At 40.7% G+C, this 15,951-nt stretch overlaps 1 long non-coding RNA gene across 1 annotated transcript in view; it reads right to left on the bottom strand.

Moving 5' to 3' along the window:
• LOC123000369 (uncharacterized) overlaps positions 1–15,502 on the bottom strand; it is a 31,328-nt gene extending 15,826 nt beyond the window's left edge. The window contains exons 1-2 of the long non-coding RNA XR_006408330.3: positions 15,191–15,502; positions 4,772–4,914 (exon numbers count right to left, since the gene is read on the bottom strand). This is a non-coding gene — a long non-coding RNA (uncharacterized LOC123000369). The remainder of the gene's footprint in view (positions 1–4,771; positions 4,915–15,190) is intronic.
• Between the last annotated feature and the right edge of the window lie 449 nt (positions 15,503–15,951).

The raw sequence follows: 15,951 nt of genomic DNA, 5'->3' as shown, positions 1-15,951 counted from the left end.
TGGCTGCAGCAGTAACCGGAGCAATGTGCTTTCTCGCTCACGTCCATTTGAGAGAGAACAAGGCTCTCTCCCCTGTGTTTGTCAGAATTCTCTCAAGATGACACATAAAATTAACCATTACCCCCCCATCATGGACTAAAAGCCATTCCCTTCAGTCTGATTGAGCCTCTTTAGTTGACATGCCCACCCCAAACCAGTCCCTGAAAAGGAGGCTTGAACTCCAAGGTTGGCTCCCGTGAATTAGGACCCACCACTGGAGAAGAGTTGGAGTCAGCCTCCACTGCCTCCCATGGGCGTGAGGAAGGTGTGGATGGATGCTTGTCCTAGATAGACAATCAGCCGGGATCGCTACAATCTCTGACTTCAGGGGAACTCCTCAAGCCCCTGGAAACCTTTCCACAGTAATTGGGATCTTGAAACACAATCATTTCCTTGGGATATTTCTTGAGTTAAATAGCATTCTTAGATCAGGGAGCTGCCTCAAAAGTTTTCCTCCCAGAAGAACCTGAACACTGGGAGAAAGAGAACCAAATACATCCCTTTCATGGGTAAGAAAAGGAGATGGGAACAGCAATGCACAACATTTCACAGGGGAAGCATTTCTTGCAAATAGGTATCAAAATATGTAGCATATACAAAATACAACATTCGTCCACAGAAATTAAAGGTCATTTAATTTATATTTAGGGAACATGAATAGAGACAGCAATTCAGCACAGGAGAAAATATTTTGTCTTCAAAAGGAGCAACGCTATAAATTACTGAGAACATATCAGTAGCCTGATATCGTGAACTGGTCATCAAATAGTTTGACTACAAAGTTGTTCAGGGCACAGCTCTTGCCTCTGGGTGATTTACTAGGGAATAGAGCTGCAAGGAGACATAGGAAATCACTGGACAATACTAAAGTATCGTCTGTCCTTTGAACAATATTACAATATCCTATTTTACCTACTGCAAAAGCACAAACTAACTTCTAATAGATCACCCCTGAAAGATATTCGATCATTTTTTTACACTGTGACTCCTTCCCAGTGTAGAAGCTTTACATCCCATATAATTATTTTCTTTTTAATTACCTATTGGGTTGTTCGTTACTCTACTAAAAAATTGGGGGGTGACTATTTCACATGCCTTGAAAATGCTGTTTTCTCGACATTAGATCCAACAACACTATTATAAATTGGCCTCCTTCCCCCACTCCCAATGCTCAAGGCTGCAAACAACACATAGCAAAGACAAGTATTTTGTCTCTAACATGGAAAAGACAAGACTTTCTTGCTTCTTTCTAATTGTCCCTCAACAGTGTCTTCTTCAAAAGGGTTTCTGTTTACTCACATGACATGAGCCCCAACATTATCCAGCATTTATAAGTTCTTTCACGAAGAACATCTACAGATTTTGCAATGAATGAAAGGAAAATTTACAAGATTTAAAGATGCACAATGTTACATTAATGGCCAGGAAAGTATATACAAGTTACCCCAGAATGCACAGCCAGCAAGCGACAGAGCTAAAAGCAGACTCTAGGATGACTGTTCCCCGGCCCAGGGCTCCTCTGCTCCAACAGTGCTCCTACTGTAGAAAGACTCTCCCTCAGCCAGGCAGCCAGGTCCCTTTCTGGTGTGTCTTGCTATACAAACACTAAGCTCCTGGTCATGTGCAATAGGAAAGTACAAATTCAGCTCTGCGCTTTCTTTCATCCAAAGCAAAGGTCTAGCGAAGATTTAAATATCCATAAGAACCTATACGTACATATCCATAAGAATATACATAGACATATCCAAAACAAAGTTGCTCAAATGAGAATATAGTCAAAAATACTACAATCATGTTGTATAGTGACAGATGGCAGCCATATTTGTGATGACCATAGTATAACCTATAAAGAAGTTTAATCACTATGCTGTACACCCGAAACTATTGCGACATTGTGTGTCAACTATATTCAGATAAAAAATATTTTGGGGGGGACTCCTGGGTGGCTCAGCCATTTGGGCAGCTGACTTTTGATTTCAGCTCAGGTCATGATCTCATGAATCCCAGGGGTCCTGGGATCAAGCCTTGTGTCAGGCTCTCTGCTCAGTGGGGAGTCTGCTTGAGGATTCTCTCTCTCCCTCTGCCCCTACCCCCACTCATGTGCTCTCTCTCTCGCTCTCTCTCTCTAAAATAAATAATCTTTAAAAAAATGTTTTAAAGTTTCTTAAAAGAATCACAGCATACACAAAGATAAACTCAAAACGGGTGAAAGACTTCAGTGTGAGACAGGAATCCATCAAAATCCTAGAGGAGAACATAGGTAGTGACCTCTTCAACACTGGCCACAGTAACTTCTTTCAAGACACGTCTCCAAAGGCAAGTGAAACAAAAGCAAAAATAAACTTTTGGGACTTCATCAAGATAAAAAGCTTCTGCACAGCAAAGGAAACAGTCAACAAAACTAAGAGGCAGTCCACGGAATGGGAGAAGATATTTGCAAATGATATTACAGATAAAGGGCTGATATCCAAGATATATAAAGAACTTCTCAAACTCAACACTCAAAAAACAAATAACCGAGTCAAAAAATGGGCAGAAGACATGAACAGACACTTCTCCAAAGAAGACATACAAATGGCTAACACACATGAAAAAATGCTCAACATCACTAGCCATCAGGGAAATACAAATCAAAACCACAATGAGATATGACTTTACAGCGATTAGAATGGCAAAAATTAACAAAACAGGAAACAAAAATGTTGGCAAGGATGTGGAGAAAGGGGAACCCTCTTACACTGTTGGTGGGAATGCAAGCTGCTACATCCACTCTGGAAAACATTACGGAGTTTCCTCAAGATGTTAAAAATAAGAGTTACCCTACAACCCAGCAATTGCACTACTAGCTATTTACCCCAAAGATACAGATGAAGTGAAAATTAGGGGCACATGCACCTCAATGTTTATAGCAGCAAAGTCCACAATAGCCAAACTGTGGAAGGAGCCGAGATGCCCTTCAATGGATGAATGGATAACGAAGATGTGGTACATATATACAATGAAATATTATTCAGCCATCAGAAAGGATGAATACCCCCCATTTGTACTGACATGAATGGAACTGGAGAGGATTATGCTAAGTGAAGTAAGTCAAGCAGAGAAAGACAATTATCATATGTTTCACTCATATGTGGAACATAAGCAATAGCACAGAGGACCACAGGGGAAGGGAGGAAAATCTGAAGGGGAAGAAATCAGAGAGGGAGACAAACCATGAGAGACTATGGACCCAGGGAAACTTGGGGGCTTCAGAGGGGAGAGGGTAACAGGGTGATGGGTATTAAGGAGGGCACGTGTTGTGATGAGCGCTGGGTGCTGTACGTAACTAACGAATCATTGAACACTACATCAAAGACTAATGATGTACTAGACAGTGGCTAACTGAACATAATAATAAAAAAATCATAGTATTGCTGGTTCTGAGATCTGAGAGAACTCTCTCCCATCACTCCTTACTAAGTATGTGATGTAGTTGACGATAGCCCCTCACCATTTCCATAGAAAGTACAAGATTAATTATGTAGGCTGTGGCAGCCATCTAGCAATCAGGAGACAAGCCCGAGAACAATAGCCAATGTGATGAGGACAGCAGAGCGATATGATGGAAGTCCCTGGGTCCCATTGTTCCACTAAACTAACCAATCTTCAGACTTCTAATGATGTCAGTTTATGAATATTTTCATTATTTAAGCCACTGTTAGTCTGGTTTTTGTTAGTTGCAGCTCCATCCCACCTGATACATACAATGAGACCAACAGAGTAGAATCCCTCACCTTTAGGCTATGACTCACAAAAGCCTGTTGTGGTGGGGAGGTAGCATTGAATTCACTTAAACTGAAATATTCGTGCATTTAGATCAGGAAGTTCAGAAGCACCATTACTTGAGTGGGTTCTTGAATACATTGTGGGGTTTGTTTGTTTTTTTCTTAAAAATTTATTTATTTATTTAACAGAGGGAGAGGCAGCGAGAGAGGGAACACAAACAGGGGGAGTGGGAGAGGGAGAAGCAGGCTTCCCGCTGGACAGGGAGCCCGACGCGGGGCTCGATCCCAGGACCCTGGGATCATGACCTGACCCAAAGGCATATACTTAACAACTGAGCCACCCAGACGCCCCTTGAATACATTGTTGATAATATTTCTGACCATCTAACTCGGTAGAGACTGATGGAAACAGAGATAAAATCTAAGCCTCATTCCAGCAATAATTTGACCCCCTTTTTCCTTTTAATCAACAAAAGTGATTCACATAAAATCATTTGCAATTCATATCTGTTGATTAGCCAGTATGTTGAGAACTTTATGCATATTATCTTTTTTAATTCTCAGAGCAATTTTATGAAGTAGGAAATATTACCATTCTTATTTTATAAATGAGGAAAGTCAAGCTGAAAGTAGCCATCAGACTTCCATCTTGCCATAAATCTCTTCTCTGTTATCATCTTCCTTTGTTGTAATTGCTTATGAGTAATGAAATACACAAATATCAGGAAGTAAAAGAAAGGAGACAGAAAAGTTAAGAGACTCCAATAACCCAATGTTAGGATAAATTCGTCAGTGCTTAGGCAAATAAAGCCAACTTATTCAAAACTTAGAATAAGTTAATATGGAAAAATCAACTTTACATAGGTTTCTTCCAATTCCTTTATCCAATTCTCTCCAGCAGGCTCGGAGTGGGTTTCTATCTCACCTCTCCCATGACTGGGAAAGTTCCCTTCAGCAAGGATACCTACCTATTAGTGAAACATTCTCCAGCCCTTTCCAGAGTTTCCCCTAGACAATTAATCTTCCAATTCATGTTCATAAGCTGTCGATCAAATGTCATCAATGGTAATGAAATCCACATCATTAAAATATAAAGCTTTTAAAACTACATCTGTAGAAAGAAAGGACAAAGACAACAAAAGACATGGTTGTTTACTTTAGAATAACATAGTAACTCTGTGCTATTTAGTCAACTCTCCAACTAAACCACGATTTCTATTATTCATAGCCCTGACATTTGATCAAAGTGAGATACTAGAAAGACTAACTGTGGCTTACGTCTCCATACTCTCTTCCCTGGTAGTTAAGACAAACACAGATTTCATTATCTGGTTTCTAGTCATAATAATGAGCCAGATTGTTCCAAAATCTCAAGACGTCACAGCCAAGGATTTTTGAGAGGGGTTGTGGGTGAATCTGAGGAAACAGAAAACAGTAGTAATGGCAATGGTTTTTAGGAATAGTTTGTCAAGTGGAGGAAAAAAGAAAAGGCTGTGAGTAGGGATTTTTCAAAGCACTAATAGAATTCTATAATCTCTCCTTTTAGGGGCTTGTCACTCAAATTCACTAAGGTTCCAAGATAGCTTTAGGATAATGTGGTGTTATAGCGAGTTTTCCAGCTCTCCATAAAGAATATTCTGTAGCAGGCTTCATCACTTTTTCTGTTTAGAAAAGCAATAACAATCGTTGCTTAGGGGTTACCACTTGACTTCATTTTCCTTATAGGGCATGAAGAAAAATACCTAAAATATTCCTTATATGGAGATCATGTTTGCTGATGAGGGGGAAAGCTGTAGGACCATACATATCCCAGGAATGTTCTAGTAAAGCCATCAGAGAGGAATATAAGACCCAGATAAAGTCAACATACTTAATCATACGTTTACATCTATAATCAAGACCATCAAGGAACAAGTGGAATCATGACGTGCATTTTACATACATCTAATCCCAGCAACAACCCCATGAAATGTGTAATGTCAGCTCCATTTTACTGGTAAAGAGAGCAATAAACTACCAAGGGTGATATTTAAAATCTTAAAAATCTCAATCATTGGCTGTCCTATGTACATATTAGTTTGTGCTGCATTTCAACTGAGAATTTTGAAATGAAAGACTGTCCCATGAAATCATTGAGTACGAGAACAACATTGGATGCCCATGAACATAAGCTTTTCTTAGACCACTGGTTCTCAAACTCTTTGGTCTCAGGATCCCTTTATTCTCTTGAAAATTATTGAGGACTCCCAAAAGCTTTTGTTCACATAGGTTCTATCCTTGGATATTTACCATAGTAGAATTTAAAACCATGGATGTATTTTAAATATCTACCAATTAATTAGTTTTTAAACAACAATAAGCCTATTACATGTTAACATTGAACACATTTTGTGGAAAATATACTTTTTTCCAAAAAAATAGTAAGAGACGCTGCTCTGTTTTACACACTTACAAATTGCTTTACTATCTGGCGTATAAAAACATCTGCATTACCATAGGTATTTTTAGATTCAGTCTGTTGTGATCTGTTGTTTTTGTTGTTGGCTATAAAGAAAATCTACCCTTGTAATGATACATAGTTAGGAATGAGAGGAATATTTTAATACTCTTTTCAGATAATGTGTATTCTTTGTTACTAAGCCAAAACTCAACAAGTAGTATTTTTTTAAAGGTTGTTTATAACACAGATTTTGGTGGGTTTGGGTTTTTTTTTTAAAGATTTTATTTATTTGAGAGAGAGAGCATGCACAAGCAGGGGGGAGGGGCACAGGCTGAGCAGGGAGCCCAATGTAGGACTCTATCTCAGGATGCTGGGATCATAACCTGAGCAGAAGGAAAATTCTTCACTGACTGAGCCACCCAGGTGCCCTGTAATGCAGATTTTGAAATCATATTAATAAGCTTTCACAATAAGTTACATTAAAATCCATTCATCTATCTTGCACTTTGAATGGATTGTTTACCCATGAATGATATCATAACATCTCGCACTGATCATTTAAAAAACATTAATTCACTAAATTGTGCAAATCTTCCAAATGTTCATACATTTTGTCATACAATATCAAAAAATTGCATTCATTAATTTCATCAATACTCTCATTAGAAAGATCTTTAAGTGTTTGGATGCTGACAACTCACTGTATTAGATCCAAGTTTTCCAAAATTCCCATTTTCCCTTAAAATCTCAAATTTCATTATGGCAACCAATATTATCAGTTATTTTCCTTGAAGTGACAGGACTGCTTGTTTCAATCTTCTAGAAAATATCTCCCAAATACCCAATTCTAAACCACCAATTTGTCTTAGTCGGTCAAGTAAAAATGGTGTCCCATGAAAAACAACCAGCTAATTCAGCTCTCAGTTCCATCACACAAGTGCCGTTCCTCGACAACCATCATATTTCAATACGCAACAAAAGTGCTTTATGCATACTTCCCATATCATATATTAAAATGATTCACGGATTGGGATTTAGTAGAGTTAATAATTTGTACTGCTTTATCAAAGACACTCTTAGTACCTTATTCTGTCTCAGTGAAGACTGCACCTTCACAAACTTGCCCCCAGCTAGAATTCAGATTCTCTGGCCTTTCTAGGAGCTCTGATGATATCATTAGTGAAAGTCCATAGATTCTCCATAACAGGTGACCAGGAATGGACAGTGGCCATTCTTTCCCTCTTTTCTATTAGTATTAGCTATTTCCAATTAATTTTTACCCTGTAAGGATCTAGATGCGCCAGTGTTTGTAGAGAGCCCTGGCTGATAAAATGCCAAATTTCTGTCTCATATAGTTGTAATCAGTCAGGGCTAAAAGGAACTCTTCCAAGGCATTAGTACAGTGTTTCTTTCTTTTTCCAATTATTTTATTATGGTAAAATACATATTATATAAAATTCACCATCTTAACCATTTTTTTTTAAAGATTTTATTTATTTATTCAACAGAGATAGAGACAGCCAGCGAGAGAGGGAACACAAGCAGGGGGAGTGGGAGAAGAAGAAGCAGGCTCATAGAGGAGGAGCCTGATGTGGGGCTCGATCCCATAATGCCAGGATCACGCCCTGAGCCGAAGGCAGACGCTTAACCGCTGTGCCACCCAGCACCCCCACCATCTTAACCATTTTTAAGCATACAGTTCAGTGGTATTAAGTATGTTCATCTTGCTGTGCAAGTATCACCACCATCTGTATCCATAACTCTTTTCATCTTAATAAAACTGAGACTTCATACCCATTGAACAATAACTCCCTATTCCTCCCTCTCCCCAGGCCCTGACAACCACCATTCTATTTTTGGTCTCTATAATTTTGACTAGTCTAGTAACAAGAGGCAAAGACAAACACTATATAATCAAAAAAAGGGGGGGACAATCCAAAAAGAATATGTAACAATTGTAAATATTTATGCACCCAACATGGGAGGACCCAATACATAAAACAGTTAATAACAAACATAAAGGAATTAATCCATCATAATACAATAAGAGTAGGGGACTTTAACAGCCCACTTCCACCGATGGACAGATCATCCAAACAGAAAATCAGCAAGGAAACAGTGGCTTTGAATGACACACTGGACCAGATGGATTTAACAGACATATTCAGAACATTCCATCCTAAAACAGCAGAATACACATTCTTTTCAATGCATATGGAACATTCTCCGGAATAGATCACAAATTAGGCCACAAAACAAGTCTCAACAAATCCAAAAAAATCAAAGTCATACCATCACTTTTTCTGACCACAACACTGTAAAACTAGAAATAAACCACAAGAAAAAATCTAGAAAGAGCACAAATACAAAGAGGCTAAATAACATGCTATTAAACAACAAGTGGGTCAACCAAGAAGTCAAAAATTACATAAAAACAAATGATAATGAAAACACAATGGTCCAAAATCTTCAGGCTGCAGCAAACATGGTTCTAAGAGGGAAGTTTATAGTATTACAGTACCTCAGGAACCAAGAAAAATCTCAGACATAATTTTGATAGTCTAAGTACCTCATCTAGATGGAATTCTACAGTACTGTCTTTTTATGACTGGCCAACTTCACTTAGCATAATTTCTCAAGGTTCATCTGTATTGTAGCGTGTGTCAGAATTTCCTTCCTTTTTGAGGCTGAATATCCCATTGTATGTGCATACCACATTTTCCTTGTCCAGTCATCTATGAATGGACCCTTGGGTGGCCTTCACATTTTGGCTATCGTGAATAATGTTGCTATAAACACGAGTGTCCAAATATCTCACTGACAACCCTGCTTCCAATTCTTTTGAGTATGTCAAAATCCAGAAGTGGAATTGTTGGATTATATGGTAATATTTGGGGGGAACCACTGTACTGTTATTCATAGCATAGGCCAGTGTTTCTTAATCCAATATGCCCAGAATGGGTCTAGCTACCTCTTTTCTCGCCTACCGTACTGCCTGGGAGAGAGCAATCTGTGGAAATCTCCTTATGCTTATCTAAGCACAAATAAATCTTGTCCCAGCAAGTGTTAATTGTCCACCTAGAGATCATGGACTGGTTTCACATGACAGAAGTACACTCCTCTGACCCTCTTTCAGCCAAGGCCTGGTGTTACTGGGCCAGAAGACCCCCAGTCCCTGTCTTGATGTTCTTTGACTTCAAAGGCCTTGCCATAGCGATTCGGGACACATGACGTCAGCTCCAAATCACCCTCTGGTCCCCAAGTCTCTTTCTTGAAAGGAACCTAGATTATCGCATGATATCAAAAGATACTACAAATAGTCACATACTACACCCCTGCTGCATGGCGGGTGTGTTAGTTTCCGGGGGCTACTACAATGCATTACCACAAACCAGCATTTTATTCTTCCATAATTCTGGAGTCCAGAAGTCCAAAATCAAGGTGTTGGTAGGACTGGTTCTTTCTGGAGGCCCATTCCATGTCCCTTTCCTAGATTCTGAAGACCACCAGCCATCCTTGGTATTCTGTGGTATTGGAGCTGCCTCTCTCCAATCTCTGCCTCTGTTTTCACAGCCACCTTTTCTGTGTGTTTGTGTCTTTGTGTCTGTGTCTCTTTCTCTCTCTACCTTTCTCTTCTAAGGACACCTGACATTGGTTTTAGAGCCCACTCGGAATCCAGGATGATCTCATCTTAAGATTCTTAACTTAATTACATCTGCAAAGACCCATTCCAAATAAGGTCACACTGTGTTTTCATGTCACATTCAGGTTCTGGTTGGACATATATTTGGGGAGCCACCATTCAACTCACTACACCGTACGTAAAGAGAAGGGAGAAGAGCCCAACTGTCCTTGAGAGAAGATAGGCAGGGATGAAGAAATAGTGTGCTTGCCTCTATCAAGCCAGCTTATCCTTTATTTGCCTCTGGACAAGTTACACTCCGGGACTGACAATCAAAAATAATGTGCAGCTTGACTTGAATAGGAACCTACTCCAAAATAACTAATAAAATAAGAATTACCTTTATAAATCTTGTTTTTTCTTAAAGAATTGGCATTTTCTACTTAGCAAGAGACTCTAAGACTGCCTGTTGCTCACATCAACTGAAATTATTTTTACCATACAACCCTGTACCAGGGATATCTGCCTCTTATCCACCTAAAAAGGAAAATAGATAATGAGTTTAATTAAAATTGATTGGAAAGTTGGACAGAAGCTCCTGGAGGTAATTACAAGACAGGGCCACCCATATTTGAAAGAGTTTTCCTAATAGACAAGAAGTAAATTTAATCTTTCAAAAGAGAAAGAGAATATATTTACATGAGTGGAGAACATGATCCTGGTTGGAACTGAGGAATATACTGACCTAGAGGAACTGGAAACATCTCTAAGGATAGGTGCTGAATACACAATGGCAATTTCCCATGCAGAAGAATGAGTCACTCGATCAACTCAGATATAAGGACACCAAGATATAAGGACATGCCCATGGCACTCATGAGACCATGCTGAATTAAGCTCATGCGATACAGACTGAGTTAGACAGATGTGATCCTTAGGGCACTGAAATGTCTATAGATTTGTCATCTTGGTATTTGCTACAGGAAATGTTCCAGATTAGTTGGGACCAAGCATGAATGCCAAGCAGTGCTCTTGAGCTATGTGAAGCCCCTAGGTGGGCTCCCAAGGCCTTTGGGCGTATCCCCAAAAGTGGACACAGGTCATGGAATCCCACTGCTAGCTTGACTCATTAGAAGCAGAACAGGGCTTCCAAGAGGGCTTTCTAGCCTGAAGCTTCTTTATCATTTGTCAGGATGGTTGGGTACCCTGGCTGCCACCCCAGGGGACAGCCATCATAGGAACTGCTCATCGTGCGCAAAGGTCAGACTGCTGGAGGAAACACGCAGGCAGTGGCCCAACAGCTTGCTGGGGGAATCCATGCTTTGAGATGGGTTGGAGATCACAAAGCACAAATCCATCACCAGATGTTCCATCCCTAATACCCTCTAAGCCACTCTTACCCAGTGTCCTTGAGGCTAATATTTTCCAGAAACCCCAAGCCTAGAATCTATACCCAGTGGCTTTGCTTCAAGGAAATTTGCCCTACTCACTCAGCAGAGAGAGACTGAGCCCCACAGGCACATGAATGCGCAGAGAAAAGAAATCTGTCTATTATGGTGGAATAATAGAGTCGAGACAATAGCATCAATATTTCCCAAAAAGGTAACTGCCATGAGATAGTTTTTTTACATCTAACATGCTGCTGGCGTATGCTAGGCTCTCACTCAACACTTAAGGGATCAAAGTGAGTCAACTCTCAACCCCCCTTAACTCGGCTTGGGTGGCATACATAACACCTATCCATGTAGATTAGTACGTGGCCGTGGGGTGCTGCCGTAACAAATACCTAAAAATACAAGAGTGGCTTTGGAACTGTGTGGATACTGGAAAAATCTTGAAGAATATGATAGATGAAAACTAAATTGGCTCCAGACTGTTAGTAGAAGGGATTTTGAGGACACTCTGGTAAAGTCTTAGAAGGAAGTAAGGAACATGTTATTGGAAATGGGAGAGAGGGAGATGCTTGCCATGTAGTGGCGGAGAGTTTAGCAAAGTTGTCTTCTGCAGTTAAATGGAGAGCAGAAGATGTAAAGAATGACCTTGATTATTTAGCTAAATGTATTTCCAAGCGAAGTGAAGAAGGCACCACCTGATTTCTTCTTGCTGCTTGTATTAAAATGCACAGACAGATAAATTGAGGGAAAACCATTACATAAAGAAAAGCACTTAATGATTTGAAAATTATTAGACTTCTCAGATGGCAAATGATACTGAACCTAAGGAATGGCTTCATTGCACTGTCAGGAAAATGTGGCATGGAGGAAAAAAACAAGAGTGTGACTGTTCAATCTTTTGTTAAAATCTCAAGACAGATCAGAAAAGCAGAATCACGTAAAGGTCCTCTTAAGATAATAAGGGTATGTTCCACAGATCCTCTTAATCAAATCAAAGGGCTAGTGGGAAGCTTGGGAGACTTATTCCCACAGCCATCTCAGCAGGAGCACAAGGTACAGAAGGGCTTATCTCTAAAAGATCTGTAAATCGTGGCTTTTGTTGAATGGAATGAACCCCAGTGAAATCTGTGGAAGACGCATAAAGTTTTTGAGAAAGTTATTTCAGCAAAAACACTGCCAGGTTGGACTGAAAGGAATAAGAATTGTACCAAGAAAAGAGGTATTTGGACTCACAAAATCCTACTTGCAGGAAGCAGGCTGATGGGATTATTAATCTGCAAACATGTCCTTTCATTTAAAAAGGCAGGATGGAACCAAGAACCCAGGGGACAGAGCCAAGGAGAATAATTCCCAGTACTCCTCTGTACCTCCCATTTTCCCCTTTTAAACTGAAATGTCTATAGCTATTATTCTATGCCTATTCCACAATTTCAGGTTGCAGGGACAGGGGTGGATAACACGTCTCTCTAGTTTTAAAAATTGACAAATCTAGAGGAATGTCCCGCAAAGAGTGTAGTTCCTGATTTAGATAATGAGATTCTGTACTTTGAGACTCTTGGCTCTCCTTGGAAGAAGGTGAATGTATTTTGTGTATGGGAGAGTTACACAAAAGAGAGTAAACCATTAGAAGCCAGAAGGCAGACAGTAGTGAGCAGATTCAAAGATGGCTCCGTGGTCCCCCCTTCCTAGCATTCATACCCTGTGTAATCTCTTCCCCTAGAGTGCAGCCTGAACCTGTGATTTGCTTTAGACTAGGAAATGTCAAAAATAATAAGATGTCACTTCTATGACTACATTATAAAGATCGTAATGTCCATCTTCTGCTAGCAGACTCTCTCCCTTACTGTCTTCATTGTAGTGAGCATCCATTTTGGGGATGCCCACCTGGGAAGGAACTGAGGATAGCCTCTGGCCAACAACCAACTAGAAACTGAAAACAGTACCCAGCCAGCAACCAGAGCTGGAAACTGAAGTTCTTGGTCTTAAAAATGCAGGGATCTGGATTCTGCCAACAACCACATGAGCTTGGAAGTAGCCCCTTCCCCAGGCAGTCCTTCAGATCAGACCACAACCTGAGAATGAATGTAACCTCCTGAGAAATCTTGAGCAGAAGATCTAGCTAAGCCAAACCCAGACTCCTAATCCACAGAAACCATGAGATAATAATTGTATTTTCTTGTAAATTCCTAAGTTTGTGGTAAATTGTTACACAGCAATAGATAACTAATACAGATTTTAGTAACCCAGACTGGGCTTTCCAGACATCTACATGTACAGCACAACACTCAGACCTCCATGCTGAAGGCCCCATGAGGCTTCCAAAGAAAAGTGCACAGGCCCTGAGGCATGGCCAAGGAACAGGATGACAGCCAGTGGAGATAATAAGTGATCAGTGAGTAAAAGAGGAGAGGAACAGGAGAGAATTCAAGGAGTTGCATAGTGCCAGATAACTTGACAATTTGAAGACCATGCTCAGGAGTCTAGTTTTTATTTTTTTATTTTTTTAAATAATTTTTATTTTGTTATATTAGTCACCATACAGTACATCCCCAGTTTTTGATGCAATGTTCCATGATTCATTATTTGCATATAACACCCAGTGCCCCATGCAATATGTGCCCTCCTTAATATTCATCACTGGCCTATCCCAATCCCCCTTATTCCTAGCATATCACGTAGTCATAGAAGGGTTTCAAGAAGGGGAATGACCTGATCTGATATTCAGAACAACGCACTGGCTTTCCTTCAGGCTTTCTTTCACTTACAGAATCAGTGATAAGTCATGGTATAGAAACAAACCATGAGTTTTCTGGAAAAACCATGGCCGGACCTGCACCTGAAGACTTTTGCTACCTTCCCAGGTGTCTCTGGCTACAACCATGAAGCTGACAGGACGACAGCTGCTATGACCATCCCTATGGGGGCTCACACCCAAGGCCATCTTGACTGGTCCTTCAAGGAATGGAGACAATTCCAGAGGGGTGCAGCCACACCTGGCCACCAGGTGTACATGGGAGCTTTGAGCCACTTGTCCCTGGATGGTGGCAGTAAACAACCTGTCCCCTACTTCTCACTTTGGTTTCTCATTTTTATCTTTAAAAAGAAATCAGTAAAAACCCAGTGAGCTGTTACGAACGACATGTGCACTCTTCCACGAGGCTCTTCTACTATAACCAGCAGCAAAGATGGAAGGAGGCATGCAACTTCATAACGAAAACAAAGCCTCCAAACCTGATGTGCTTTTTATTCATGAGCTTTTAAAATGCTTCTGCCCAGCACTCCCTTCCCTCTCCCACTGCTGTAATTGAGCTAAACAGTTCATGCCGGGGTTTATGAACCTTCAGAGGTTTCCCTCTGGGATAATTCCTCACCAAATTACCAATAATAAGGGAGCAGGACTACACCCCCACAATGATGCCTCGTGACCTTTGGGCCCTCAGATTTAGAGGCTGGAGAAGGGATAATGAAAGCTCCTCTCCATCTATCTCCCAGCTGCCTCCCCCAGATCCCCCATGTGGCCCCTTCCAGGCTGGCCTCGAGGGGCCCTCCCGCAGCCAACATTGGGCTGCCTAAGGAGACACTCTTTTCTGGAATTCTCACAAGGAAAGGGCTTGCCTTTGAGATTCCACAGGCTTGATCTCTTCCATCACAATCACTGACACTTGAGATGGCTCCGTACGTGAATTCACTATTGTCAGGCCCTCCAGGTGCTGCGGTGCAACGTGGAACAGCGATAATAACCTTTTTGTGTCAGTGAAACAGCCTGTAAACGCCTAATGAATTAACACATCTGATGTTCACATTTCCTCATTCGAGCAAGCTAGAAGGCTACGTGCGCCAGCTTTCTTCTAACCTGGGACACAGTAAACAGTGGCACGGGTCAATTCCCGACCCTTGCAGGCTTCAAAGCTCAAAAACAAAAGTTACGTACTTACGGGGATGTGAGCTCACTGTGTTGCTCCCTAATGCTTGACCTGGATCTGCCTTATCCTTCTGTGCTGTAATGACTCCGGCCTCAGAGAGAGCCCCTTTTACACCAACAGGCATGTCTCAATCTGCCGCTGGGGTTGTCTAAGGTCCAGTTTACTGAGCTTTTGAAAAAAGAATGCTCACTCGTTATTTGACCTATTTTTCAGGCATTGAGACTTTGGTGAAAGACAGCTCTGCTTTTTCTGCGGGATCACACTCTTCTCTCCTTTTTGACTACCTGTAGCTAATACGGATTCAAACTGTCAGTGGTTGCTCCCCCGTTTCCAACTGCTTATACTGCTATTCCTTGATTTAGCAACTCTACCCACATTAGTAATAATGATGAGTTAGCTTAATTTTACACGACCTATGCCTTCCATCCTCCTCATACCCTTACATCACCATTTTCATTGCATCGGTCATCCGGGATTACATCAGTAAGACTACGTGAATGTTCTCTGCAGCCTAGCAACCTACAGTGGCATTAATGTGCCTGCGGTATCACGCGCTGAGAGAGGAGCATTGTGTCTGAAGCATCCTTCCAAATAAGGCATAACTTCAACTTATTCATGAGAAAACAGCTGAAAACCCAAATTGAGAGACATCTTAAAAAAATAACTGACCCATACTGTTCAAAAGTTTCAGTCATGAAAGGTAAGGAAAGACTTGGGATTTTCTGGGTTTTTTTTTTTTGATAGTACACTTGTCAATGGGTTTGAGGGG

Source organism: Ursus arctos, unplaced genomic scaffold, assembly GCF_023065955.2.
Source record: "Ursus arctos isolate Adak ecotype North America unplaced genomic scaffold, UrsArc2.0 scaffold_25, whole genome shotgun sequence".
NCBI classification, from domain to species: Eukaryota; Metazoa; Chordata; class Mammalia; order Carnivora; family Ursidae; genus Ursus; species Ursus arctos.
This window is presented reverse-complemented; position numbering and strand designations above follow the sequence as displayed.